Source organism: Nicotiana attenuata, unplaced genomic scaffold, assembly GCF_001879085.1.
Source record: "Nicotiana attenuata strain UT unplaced genomic scaffold, NIATTr2, whole genome shotgun sequence".
NCBI lineage: Eukaryota > Viridiplantae > Streptophyta > Magnoliopsida > Solanales > Solanaceae > Nicotiana > Nicotiana attenuata.
Genome location: NW_017670336.1, coordinates 145,029 through 158,946, shown reverse-complemented (window position 1 = coordinate 158,946; position 13,918 = coordinate 145,029).

The following is a 13,918-nucleotide window of genomic DNA, read 5'->3' as shown; positions in this document are numbered from 1 at the left end:
AAGTCTTTTTAGCATCTAACGTCCTCCTAATGATGCTTGCCTAAGTCTAACTTGGATAATCTGATCCTCTTAAGTTTGTTTAACCAATGTATTGGTGTCTGGATATTCCTTAAAACATGCTTACTTGTTTTGTCCTTAATCTCTATAGTGAATGCTTCATAGAACTTCCTGTGTTAATTGTAATATAATCCCCTGCTATTGTGGCATTCAATATGATCCCCATACCCAATTAGTGATTGATTGAGATCTTAACAGTTACCTCAACATGTTTTCCATGCCCTGTTTGAACCATTTTGTTTTTATGGCATAAATTAGATCTTCTTTAGTTAATTAGTCTATTGTGTCAATCCTAGAATACCTACATGTGCTTTCTATCTCACACTGCTCTGAATCTCTGCAATGTTTGTCTTGCATGTACAATGTGTTTCAATTTGCACTAAAACCATTTTTCTATCGACATGATCTCGCTTCTATGCTAATATGTTTCCTCAGTATGTCTTTGGTTCATTTGATACCCTGTTCTTCCATTGCTTATTACAATGTGTGTCCCCCATCATGTCTAAATACTGATTAGCATGACCCTAGGATACATACTTAGCTTAATTTGGACCTTTTAGGTCTCGACTGGTTTAGTGTCATGCATGATAATCTATGTATATACTGCAAACTTGTTGCTTCCCCAAATTCTTTCAAAATTAGGTTGTCCATGTGGTACTTTGCTGTGTGTGGAAATCCTGCTAAACCTATTGGACTACTTGATTAGTTGCTCTGTATGCTCAACTTGTCTATGTCTACTTTAGGTTACAAGTGTACCCCCAGTTCTGTCCCTTAGCCATTGTCCATTCTCCCTCATTTGCTACTCATGCAATTCTGAACTCCTTATTCTTAGCCGGCTGAAAGCCATGGCTACCAAGGTTTTTACTACTGACCTCCCTAGTGTGAGCAGTTGCTCAGGGTCCATTTGAGGCCCTTGTGAACTCTGACACACTAGGATTTGGGTCCCTAATCACTCCCCCTAATGCTGGAACCCAAATTATCCCAGTTCTTTCTTCTTATTGTCCCATTAACAGTAAGCTGGTTGGTTTAAGTAATTCAATGCTTGGTAATATGATTGTGTGATTTGGGCTTCGAGTTCTTCTATGGATTCTGGGTTGTGTTGATGAACATGGCTCTTTGTTGAAAGTCTGGGTATGCTGCATCAGAAGTGATAAAGGCCCAGACGGTGCTAGTATTTATTTGGGCCTGTTGGGGGCTTACTGTCATTATTTGTACCACGTTTGTAACTACTTTATTATTGGGCCTATAATAACCTTTGTAATAAACAATTAGGGTATTAGTAAAATGGGAAAGGGTTAGATTCTTATTGTTTGTATAAAAGGGGTAGACAACATGCCTATAGGACTTGTTGATTTGCTTGCTATATGTGTCATTCAATTTATATGTGCACTGTAGCAACCATATCATTAGGGTAAGCACACACACACCGTATACGGTAAAAATTAGAAGGCACGATTTTATGGCCACCGTAGCGCTTCGCTAAGCGTGTCTTCGAAGGCTCGAGGCATGGCTCGAGGTTCGACCCCGAAGGTTCCTAACGTTTGATCTCGAGACAGTATAAATCGATGATTATCATGAGAAAGCGGGAAGTTCCTAAGACACGTGATCAGAACTGACAACACGTGCATGAGAAACGTTAGTCTATACCAGACTAGTAAATAGCTGTGCCAGCTATATTTCTTTGTAATAATTACTCATATACCATGTTGAGATTTCCCTTCTTATATAAAGGGGGTCCTTGTCATTTTGTAAGGGACATGTACAATACGATATACAACATTACTCACAACATTCAATACAAGAACATTCTCTGCTCTCTAACTTAAACACATTCTCTTGGTTCCACTACTTACATATCTTGTGTTCTATTAATTGTTCTTCATTTATTGTTCATTATTGGTATAAAGAGCCTTCATCAGAGCTCCCAAAGCTGTTAATCCTTCATCGACTGCCCATAGCTTGGCATCGAGTTCGACCTCGAGGCCCCGTATAACCAGGCTCGAGGCCCAGATTCTCAGCCGCTCGGTTTCTTTAAACATATTATTTCCGAGTTCTTATCTTATTTTCTAGCTTCATACTTAGTACCTACTGCTTAACAACTAGCATAAAAATAAATAACGCATTTTTAGAACCACAAAATCAAATCTAATTGTAATTACCATTTTCAAGGTAATTACCATCAGAGCTCTCAAAGCCGTTTTGGTCGAGCATCTCCCAAATCGGAAGGTATACCTGGGAACGGGATTAACCCTCGAACTCAAGAGGAAATTCATTCAATTCCTTATTATTAACATCGATTGCTTTGCGTGGTCCCATTTAGATATGACAGGGATCCCGCCGGAAATAACTACCCACTGACTAAGTGTCGACCCCGGGTTCAAACCGGTGAAGCAAAAAAGAAGACCTCAGTCCGAGGTAAAACACGCGTTCATCAAAGATGAGATAACAAAACTCCTTAAAATAGGATCTATTAGGGAAGTAAAGTATCCCGAATGGTTGACCAATGTGGTGGTAGTTCCCAAAAAAGGGAATAAATTAAGAATGTGCGTGGATTATAAAAACTTGAATAGAGCATGCCCCAGAGATTCATTCCCGGTGCCCAATATCGATCGCTTGATTGATGCTACGGCCGGCCACGAGATCCTCACATTTCTTGATAATCAAATTCTGATGAACCCCGAGGACAGGGAAAAAACTTCATTCACTACGAAGTATGGCACGTACTGCTATAATGTGATGCCCTTCGGGCTAAAAAATGTGGGGGTCACGTACCAACGCCTAGTTAATAAGAAGTTTATATTGATGATATGTTAGTTAAGTCCTTGCGCGTAGAGGACCATTTAACTCATTTGCAGGAGACATTCGACATCCTCTAAAGTTACAATATGAAACTCAATCCCGAGAAATGTGCCTTTGGAGTGGGTTCGGGCAAGTTCTTAGGCTTCATGGTGTCAAACGGAATTGAGATCAACCCCGACAATATCAAAGCCATCGAGGAGATTACGGTGGTGAACAACGTAAAGGCCGTACAACGGCTGACTGGGCGAATAGCGGCATTGATCCGATTCATATCAAGGTCGTCAGACAGGAGTCATTATTTCTTCTCGCTACTCAAAAAGAAAAACAGCTTCGAATGGACTCTAGAATGCCAGCGTGCTTCAGAGGAGTTGAAGCGATACCTGACGAGCCCACTTTACTCCACACCCCAAATGAGGATGAAACACTATATTTGTACCTGGCTGTGTCCGAGGTAGCGGTAAGTGGTGCGCTGGTCCGAGAAGAGCAAGGTACGCGATTTCCTGTCTATTATGTAAGTCGGACCATGGGAGATGCCGAGACCAGGTAACCGCACCTAGAAAAGTTAGCTCTTGCATTAATAAGTGCATCTCGAAAGTTAAAACCTTATTTCCAATGCCATCGTATTTGTCTTTTACAACATATCCTCTCCAAAGCATATTGCATAAGCCCGAACTGTTGGGTCAACTGGCCAAATGGGCAATCGAACTCGGGGGATACGATATCTAATACCAACCCCGTACGGCTATCAAGTCCCAAATTTTGGCGGATTTTGTGGCCGACTTCACACCTGCCCTCGTGCCCGTGGTAGAGGAAGAACTTCTACTGAAAACGGGCATATCTTCGGGGGTATGGACCTTTTTCACTGACGACGCCTCGAACGTGAAAGGGTCCAGACTCGGTATAGTCCTGAAGCCACCTACGGGCGGCATAACTAGGCAATCTATAAAAACTACAAAATTGACTAACAACGAAGCCGGGTATGAGGCTATGATTGCAGGTCTGGAATTGGCCAAAGGCCTAGGAGCAGAAGTCATCGAAGCAAAATGTGATTCCCTTCTAGTAGTAAATCAGGTAAATGGGAGCTTCGAGGTTCGAGAAGACAGGATGCATAGATACATAGACAGAATTCAAGTCACACTGCACCGCTTTAAAGAATGGACCCTGGTCCACATACCGTGAGAGCAGAATACCGAGGCCGATGCCCTCGCAAACCTTGGGTCATCTGTCGAGGAAGATGACTTACTTACCGGGGCTGTCGTTCAGCTATCCAAATCAGTGGTCAAGGAAGGCCATGCCGAGATCAACTCCACCAACCTAACATAGGATTGGAGAAACAAATATATCGATTACTTGAAAAGTGGGAAGCTACCTACGGACCCAAAGGAATCGAGGGCTCTGCGAACCAAAGCAGCCTGATTCTCGCTCGACGAAAATGGAACTCTGTACAGGACAACCTTTGATGGGCCTCTAACAGTATGTTTGGGGCCGGGAGACACAGATTACGTGCTCCGAGAAATCCACGAGGGCGCGTGCGGAAATCACTCCGGTGCCAATTCCCTAATCCTGAAAATAATCAGAGCAGGATACTATTGGGATAGCATGGAGAAAGATACCAAATAATTCGTCCGTAAGTGCGACAAATGTTAGAGATTTGCCCCAATTCGCCAACCCGGTGAACAGCTACATTCGATCTTGTCGCCGTGGCCATTCATGAAGTGGGGAATGGACATTGTAGGACCTCTGCCTATAGCACCAGGTAAAGCTCGATTTATTTTATTTATGACTGACTACTTCTCAAAATGAGTGGAAGCGCAGGCCTTCGAAAAGATAAGAGAAAAAGAAGTCATTAACTTCATTTGGGATCACATCATGTGCCGATTCGAATTCCCTCCGAGATAACATGTGATAACGGGATGTAGTTCATCGGAAGAAAAGTAATACAGTTCCTCGAGGATCATAAAATCAAAAGAATCCTGTCAACACCCTACCACCCATGTGCGAACGGCCAGGCCGAGTCCACAAACAAGACCATCATTCAAAACTTAAAGAAAAAGTTAGACAGTGCAAAGGGAAAATGGAGAGAAATATTACCCGAAGTACTATGGGCATATCGAACAACTCCAAAATCAAGCAGAGGAGAAACGCCTTTCTCTCTGGTACATGGCGGCGAGGCTTTGATACCGGTCGAGGTCGAGCTCGATATTAAGCGCCAGGGTCGGGGAACCAAGCGCCAGGGTCTGACACGCTACCGAAGGCTCAAACAATGAAGCCATGACAGCGGCTCTCGAGATATTAGATGAAAAGCGAGAAGCTTCACTGGTCCGAATGGCCGCCCAAAAACAAAGGATCGAAAGGTACTACAACAGGAGAACCAATCTCCGACATTTCGGAGTCGGGGACTTGGTCCTGAGGAAAGTCACCCTGAACACTCGAAACCCTAATGAAGGAAAGCTAGGCCAGAATTGGGAAGGACCATACCGCATCCTTGGTGTGGTCGGCAAAGGATCCTATAAGCTCGGTACCATGGAAGGCGAACAACTTCCGAGCAATTCGAACATATCAATGCTCAAACACTACTATTTCTAAGGAGTTCGATGAAAGACGCCAAAGCATATCCAACTTGAAGACCTTAGGTTTCAAAGCCTGCGTTGCACTCTTTTCCTTCGACCAGGTTTTATCCTAAGAAGGGTTTTACCGGCAAGGTTTTTAATGAGACAACACTTACGTGCTACCTAAGGAAAACTCAACAAGTATTCAAGGCTTCTCTTCAATCAACCTCAAATACTGGGGGGCATCCCCCCGGGAAGATCACCCTCTCGGAGAAGCAAAGATGAGCCAAAAAGGGTCTCGGTAGGAAAATGATGTGTCGAGCCAAACGGTCGAACGAACCGTGTCCGCGTAGAATAATTGAGCCCCCGACGGCAAAAACATGTATACTTGTGCCAAGTAATCAAAGAATATCTTCTCCTCCATCAAAACGCTTTACGTTTCAAAGAAGTATGCCATTTTTTAAAAAAAACGGCTTCAGAGCAAGAAATTTCCCGAACACACAGGAACTGACGCCAAAAACTCGAGGCCACATGACCTCTGGGTCAAAAACTTTGAGCTCTTAAGCCCTCAGTGAGGCAGCACCGAGTTCACAAAAAGAATGGCTCCAGAGCCAAAAAGCTATCGACGTCTCGGGAACTGTCGCCGACTGTCTTCCCTTCGAGCAATCGGTAACTCAAGACCGTAAGACCCGAAGAGGGAAATCTCGAGCCCAAAATCCCCCCATGCGGCAATACTAGGAAATGTAAGACCTCCACGAGGCATTGTCGAAACTGTAAGACCTCAAGCAAGGCATGAACCGTACTTGTGCCAAGTAACTCATCTGTAAGACCTCAAGCAAAGCATGAACCATACTTGTACCAAGTAACTTCTCTATAAGACCTCAAAGTAAGGCATGTTAAAATCTGTAAGACCTCACAAAAGGCATAATCCCGATCTTAAAGTTAAGGCTATATATCTGAACTTATAAGACCCCTAAAAAGGCATACCCTCGATATAGACGCCGAAACTACTTCACTCCGGCCAAACACAAAGACTACGGTCATAAGGCTGTACCAGCCAAACTAACGTGACTCGGGGACGCCCGACCGTCGCTATAAAATCATAGGCCTTCAATTACTTCGAAAAAACTTTGAAAAGAACTGGTTAATCAGGCTACCCTCGACTTAAGCAAAAGAGCTTCGATCATATCAGCTCCAAACATAGGCTTCGAAATCATCCAGCCATCGAGCGAAACCTCCCAAGGTGCTCATCTATCGCCACATAATGACTCACAATCGAGGTTCTTACCTAATCGTCGAAGAGTGGGCGAACATAAAAACATCAAAAGTCTTTAACAAGGGAAAAATAAAGCCTTCACTAAGAGGTCGTGCCGACCCAATGCGTAAGAGCAACTGTTGCCAGCCTCAATTTAAAGGTCGTACCGACCCAGTGCGTAAGAGCCACTATCGCCAGCCTCAATTTAAAGGTCGTACCGACTCAGTACGTAAGAGCCATTGTTGCCAGCTTAAAACTAGAGGTCGTACCGATCTAATGCGTAAGAGCCTAAGGGCCAGCTTGAAATTCGAAACTTAAGGGTCAATGAGCTTGAGTCGGAATTCGACTCGGAGACTGAGCCCGAAATAGTTAATTTAAAATCAAGGGCAAATGTGCAAGAGCCACTGTCGCCAGCCTATTCCAAGAGGTCGTACCGACCCAACGCGTAAGAGCTGCTGACGCCAGCTTAAATTAAAAGGTCGCACCGACCCAACGCGTAAGAGCCATCATTGCCAGCCTAAAAGAGCCTCAGGATTGATTAGAAGTCACGCCTACCCAACAGCCGGCCCAAAAAATCTAAGCATCAGTTTCTAAACCTAAAGGCCGGCAAATTTTAGTCGACAACCCGACTCGGGGACTAGGCCCCGAACGGTCGACCTTTGACCATCACGAATCGCTCAGCAATGGCGAAAGCCCAAGGGTCTAACCCAAGGCCCGAAAATCTCTGACAAATTGTCAAAAGACATCGCGGATTATCCCTGAAAGGCAAAGGAAAAAATAGAAGTGACGAAAAATGAAAAGCCTTCTATATATATTGCTCAAAAGGGTACATTTACAAGGCCTATAAAGCACTTACAAGGGAGAGATCAAATAAAACCCTAAATCTACCATCAGGTCTACGCCTTCGACGGCTCCCTTGGGGATTGTGCCCGGACGGTCCCGGCCACGGCCCCAGGGTCTTCAACGGCTTCTTTCCACGCAGGGATTCCGCCTTCATCCTCGTCGTCTCCCGGGCCACTGCTCAACACACCTTCAGAAGCAAGCAGGGCAACAACTTTCTTCTATAAGGTCTTCACCCTCTCAAGCTCGGTAGGCAGATTAATGGGCCCCGCAAGTATATCCTCGAGAGTCCGCCTCCAAGATTCTAACCGAGCATGTTCCATAGCTCGAGTCAATTTCAGTTCGGCCTCCTCAGGCACTCTCCTGGCTCGAGCATTTACTACAACGGCGTCTTCTGTGTGCGAGGATATGAGCGCCACGGCTTCAACTTTAATCCCGGATAGCGCAGCAACTAACTCAGTATGAAGACCCCTATACTTATCACTCTCCGCCCTCACATCATGAAGTTGATGTCCGACTAGGGCCACCTTCCCCTGAAGGGCATCCGTCTCAGAGCTATCTCACTCACGTGCCGTTTGAGTTCGTGAATTTCGGAGTCTCTGGCTCGGAGCTCCTGCCTCATTAGGGCATTTTTATTCTCAAACTACGCAAATCAGATCAAAAGTATCAAAACGCTGAGATCTGGTAAATATTTGGACAAAAGAAAACGAAAGTAGCATAACCTGCTCAGCAAGATGAGTCTTCTCACGCTCGTAGCAGATCACCTCAGCTTGAAATCGGGCGAAAGTCTGATCATAAAGAACCCTGGCCTGGAACCATGAAAGAGATAAGTTAGAAAAACTAAGGTCAAGATGACAGGTAGAATTTGCGAGAACTACCTGCTCACAGAGCCTGTCCATCTCAGTAAAAATGAGTGAGGCATCGAGCTTAGGGATTTTCTCGAGTGCAGCTAAAGGCCTTTCAGACGCATCTTTATCTCCGATGGGCACCCCTACATCGGAAGGTTCTTTATTCTGGGCATCCTGCATTTTCTTAGGAGGCAAGGTCGGTCACGGAGGAGAATCACTCACGTCAATAACACCAACGGGATCAGCTGGGGCCGTCTCTTGTCCCTGAAGAGCTGCAGAACTGGGTCCCTCCGGACCACCTACCAAATGCGCCTCAGCTCGAGGAATATTTTGGCCGATAACCAGCTCGGGGACATTACCCAATGCCACCTCAATGGCCTCTAAGGCCCGAGGTTGGACAACGACAGCACAAAGTTCCGACTTGGAAGCCACTGTCTCTGCGGTATAAGGGGCGATCAGGTTTTCCCCTCCCTCGGATGCTATCGAGGAATCATTTTTCTCCTCACCTTCAGCTCGGGGACTCCCCCTCGCTCCTGGAGTTAAGGCAGCTGGGTCGGCCTTAGGTTCTTCCACTTTGGTCTTCTTGGGTTTCAAAGGCTCGGTCGACGATTCCCTTCATCATTTCTTCTCTTCATCGGGTCTCGGGGTATCCGTTTCACCAAGCTGTGCTTCCCTCATCAAGGGGACCTCCTGCGTAGATGAAAAATGTAAGCATGGAGGGTGAGGACGCTATCAACAGCAGTTCTGTTAGGAAGTACAACTACAATAGAAGTAAAGGTTCACCATGATCCTTGGCTTCCCATCGAGCTTGGGATAGATCACGCCACATGCGCTCAACGTATGGGCAAATCGAATCCAGCTGGTTGACCCAGCCCGAGAGATCCTTAACCGCATTAGGGTACACGGCGACGACTGCGTCAGCAGAAGAGGTCAGCTCGTAAGAAGATGTATCCAGAGAGAAGAAAGAGAATACTTAACTGTAATATCTACTTACGATTCATGTTCCACTTCTCGGGGAACGGCATCCTCTCCGCTGGAATCAGATCTGAGGTCCTAACCCGGACAAAGCGTCTCATTCAAACTCCGTTCCTAACCTCGGCGGTACAAGCAAAAAGGGGCCTCGAGGCTCGACAGTGGAGCTTAGTCAGGCCCCCATGGAAGACTCGGGGACTGTACATTCTAACCAGGTGGTCGAGGGTGAAAGGCATCCCCTTAATCATGTTCGCATAATATCTGGTCATATAAATAGTGCGCCAGAACGAAGGATGAATTTGGCCAAGGGTTATTTTATATCGTGTGCAGAAGTCGAGGATCGCGGGGTCTATTGCAGGCGAGGATAGTTCCACCGGGCCAAGGGTGAATGGATAAGGATATAAACTTAGAAAGTTGGCCTTATACGTCGTTATATCCTCTCCTCGAGAAGGAATCTCCACAAGCAATGTGTCCCCCCAATGGCAATCGGCCTTCACCCTTTCAACATCTGCTATTAAACTAACATATAGGGTCACGAGCTCGCATCGTCCCGGCCTCGAAGAAGGTTTTCACATTCCCCGACGCGAGGAGGCATCGTTGCCTTACCCTTAGATGAGGTCAAGGAAGAAGAAGGCACGCCTTCCTGAGGAACAGGGGTGGAAGTTTTTGCCATTATTGTTAGAAGGTCTTATAGGAGAAAAGAAATTTGTGTTTCAGAGGAGAATGCAAGAGAGGTAAGAAAAATTCTCTTGGGGGATTGATGGAGCAGTGGGAAATAAGGATCAAAAGAAGAAGTATTTGTAGAGGTCTGATGCGCACGATGGAGCGGACCAGGGGACATCCAACCGCTACAATTAATTCAAAGGCCTTTAAGGGCTGTGTGGGCGCGACCTTTGGACACCTCATTCTGTCATATCAATCGCTTGATAGGGCGTGACTACCGTCGTGGTAAAGACACCGAAGGGGTAAGAGTTCGAGATCGTTTCTTATCGTTTCACTCTAAGAAACGCGAGGACTATCCGTATACGGTAAAAATTAAAAGGCCCGATTTTATGGCCACCGTAGCGTTTCGCTAAGCGCGTCCCCGAAGGATCGAGGTTTGACCCCTAAGGTTCCTAACGTTCGATCTCGAGACAGTATAAATCGATGATTATCATGAGAAAGCGGGAAGTTCCCAGGACACGTCATCAGAACTGACAGCACCTGCAAGAGAAACGTTAGTCTATACCAGACTAGTAAATAGCTGTGCCAGCTATATTTCTTTGTAATAATTACTCATATACCATGTTGAGATTTCCCGTCTTATAAGGGGGTCCTTGTCATTTTGTAAGGGACAAGTACAATATGATATACAACATTACTCACAACATTCAATACAAGAACATTCTCTTGGTTTCATTACTTACATTTATTGCTTACATTTATTGTGTTCTATTAATTTTTCTTCATTTATTGTTCATTATTGGTCATAAAGAGCCTTCATCAGAGCTCTCAAAGCTGTTAGTCCTTCATCGACTGCCCATAGCTTGGCATCGAGTTCGACCTCGAGGGCCCGTATAACTAGGCTCGAGGCCACGATTCTCAACCGCTCGGTTTGCTTAAACATATTATATCCAAGTTCTTATCTTATTTTCTAGATTCATACATAGCACCTACTGCTTAACAACTAGCATAAAAATAAATCATGCATGTTTAGAACCACAAAATCAAATCTAATTGTAATTACCATTTTCAAGGTAAACACACACACATACACTATTTGCTAGCCAACATGAATCCAAATGCTGCAATCATTCTTATTGCTACGTACCACTAGAAAATCTGCCTATAGGAACAAATGTCACTGAACTTTTTTTCAATTTGCTTCAGCACGTCCATTAGAAATCATGTCCATACGATTTTGATCTCCTCCTTTGCTATTATCTCGCACTGTTCACTAGAAACCATGCCTATAGGATTTTAATCATCTCATTCGTTACTGCATCGCACTATTCACCTAGAAAAAATGATTATAGGATTGAGTGTAATGATAAAATCAGCTCCAAGTGCTAAACATTAGAGATTCTATCTCTAGGACATCATTGTTCGTCTTAATAAGAGTCAATGTTGCACCCCTCAATATCGTTTATATGCACTTTTCGGATCCTCCCAATGGTCCTTTCATTACTCCTTACTGCACGAGTCACTTAGATACAACAGGCTTAATAACTAGGAATCTGCAATTTCATTAATCAGCATGCAAGTCATATAATCATGTCCATAAGCAACGCTTGGCCTCTGAAACTGCTTGCAAGCCTTGATGCCTTGTCACATAGAAATCATGTCTATAAAGATTTAAGTTTCTTAATTTTTAATTGATTAATATGGGATTTGTCTTGCGTGCATTTGTCGCTTAAGTGATGAGGCAAAACTTGAGCCTTAACTGCTTATACGTGAAGTCCAATGTGTTTTTATATGTCGCCTAGTTTTGACATTTCTGAGCAGCCTAAGTATGGTCTAGAACCACCCAAATAGAGGTACAATACCTCATATACCATAGGTATGGGACGGGTAGTGCATGCATAGGGTACGACTTATAGTCGAATTAGAACGCTTTTAGGTAACAACTTTAACGTAGTAATCGGGTAGTAGGAGATGATAGTTTGTGCCCGCTGAATAATACGAGTAACTCCCTATTCTAAGGGAGTTGTGAAGTATTATTTATGTTGCACGGGGTGTTTCTTTAGGCTAAAAAAACTTAGGATCCTCCCCCCCCCCCCCACTTTTCCACTTTATGCGTGGTTATAAATAATTGTATCCCTGCATTTGTGTAAGACTTGTACTAATTGTGTTGTAATTAAATTCTTTGAGTTCTGAACTCCCTTTATTTGTTTGATCACCTAGTTTAATAGTAATCCACATAATCTTATGTTCGGCCGGGACCCATAGTTGTGGACCTCGAAGAGTGCCTAACACTTTCTCTTTGAGGTAATTTGAGCCCTTACCCAATCTTTGGTGGCGTTGACTAGTCAAACAGAGTTATTTGCGAATATGTGCCCTAACGCACCTTAAAAATTGTTAGGTGGCGACTCTTCTCCTTTAGCACTCTATCTCCCATTTCAAATGGAGTTGTCACGACGTCAGAACCCGCTTTCACGAGAAAATGGGGCGCGACAGCAGGGCGACTCTCCTAGGGATATACTTGCTTATTATATTTTCGCATGTATTCCACGAACTAACTTCTTCCTTTATCTTTCTTTCTATGTTTTTCACATTTTACTTTAATACTATATTTATCGCTTTCCACATTTTTATCATACAAATCCTTGACAACGTGTTATTATCTATGCATAAAGTATGCTCCACATCATACTCTACTCGTGCCAATTATCAACATAGCGTCGTTTGATGAGTGTCCGTGTTCTTCCAAAATTACCCTTTTTAAAATCAAAAAGGCTGATTTGCGGTAGACTAGTCGATCGGCGGTGCAGCCGACGGTCTCGTGTCTTTCCCTCTCAAGTTGTCCAATTGAGAGTACCAGTCTAGGCCATTCTAGAAACCCTACTCCAATATCAAATGTACATGCATCATCTTAAACCTAGTACGGGTTATAACGTTGTCAACATGATATCCCGCTAAGATTAGCCTTGTCCAAAGTCCGACGGGATTTTCACAATCCCAATCGACATCGTCATGTTATGTGCATTACTCGGAGAAAATATGCCAATATGCTGACCATTAGTGTGTAAATAGTCGAATCTGGAGACGGAGAGGGCTAACTCTATTTGTTTGCAGAATATGAAGCGCGAAGTCCCCAGGTTCGGCATGGTCCAAAACATCCCACCTCTGCTGCTGGATTGGTGGAAAATCTCGCGCCTAGCAACAAGAATCATGTGAGAAGGGTCCTTGGTAATTTGCCGTCCTTGTTAGACATCCAACTGAATAGAGCATTGATTAAGGCCACTACCATGTTTTGGTAATTTTTTGTCTTTGTTAGACATCCTACCCTGTAGTCGCACATCCCATTTGAATTCGATTATGAGCATTACGGGCATAATAAGTCATATCGCCTTCATTATGAGGAACTCGCCATTACTTCCTTGGGTGGGATGCACCGTCGAGTTTATCTGTTCATTATCTGCTTCTTGGGGTTGCTGATATTTTCGATAAAAGGGGGAAGAATCCATACTCGTCTAGCCATGGTCTCCAAGACCCTAATGGAATGATTGAGGGACAAACCTACACTATCGTCCCCATGATCTTGGCTGAAATGTACCGCGCTCTAGATCGGTGCTAGCAGGGGTTCGGGCACTTCGAGGGTTGTAATTTACTATTGCAATTTTGGTTATTATAACATTTTCAAAGAGGAGAGTATCGCCAAGAGCTCCTGCATCGACCATTGAATGACTACATAGCTTACCATCATCCAAAGAGAATGACATTTATCCCAGACAGGACAACCAGGAAATATTGTAAGCTGGGTGCGCTTCTTCAGCAATCTGACGGACGAGCAGGTACATTGGATGTTCGAATGGTTTCCTAGCAGCGAGTTCATCATCAGGTTAGGAGAGACTACTCATTTGATATTGATCGGGTTAAGGGGCATCTATCCTTATGCT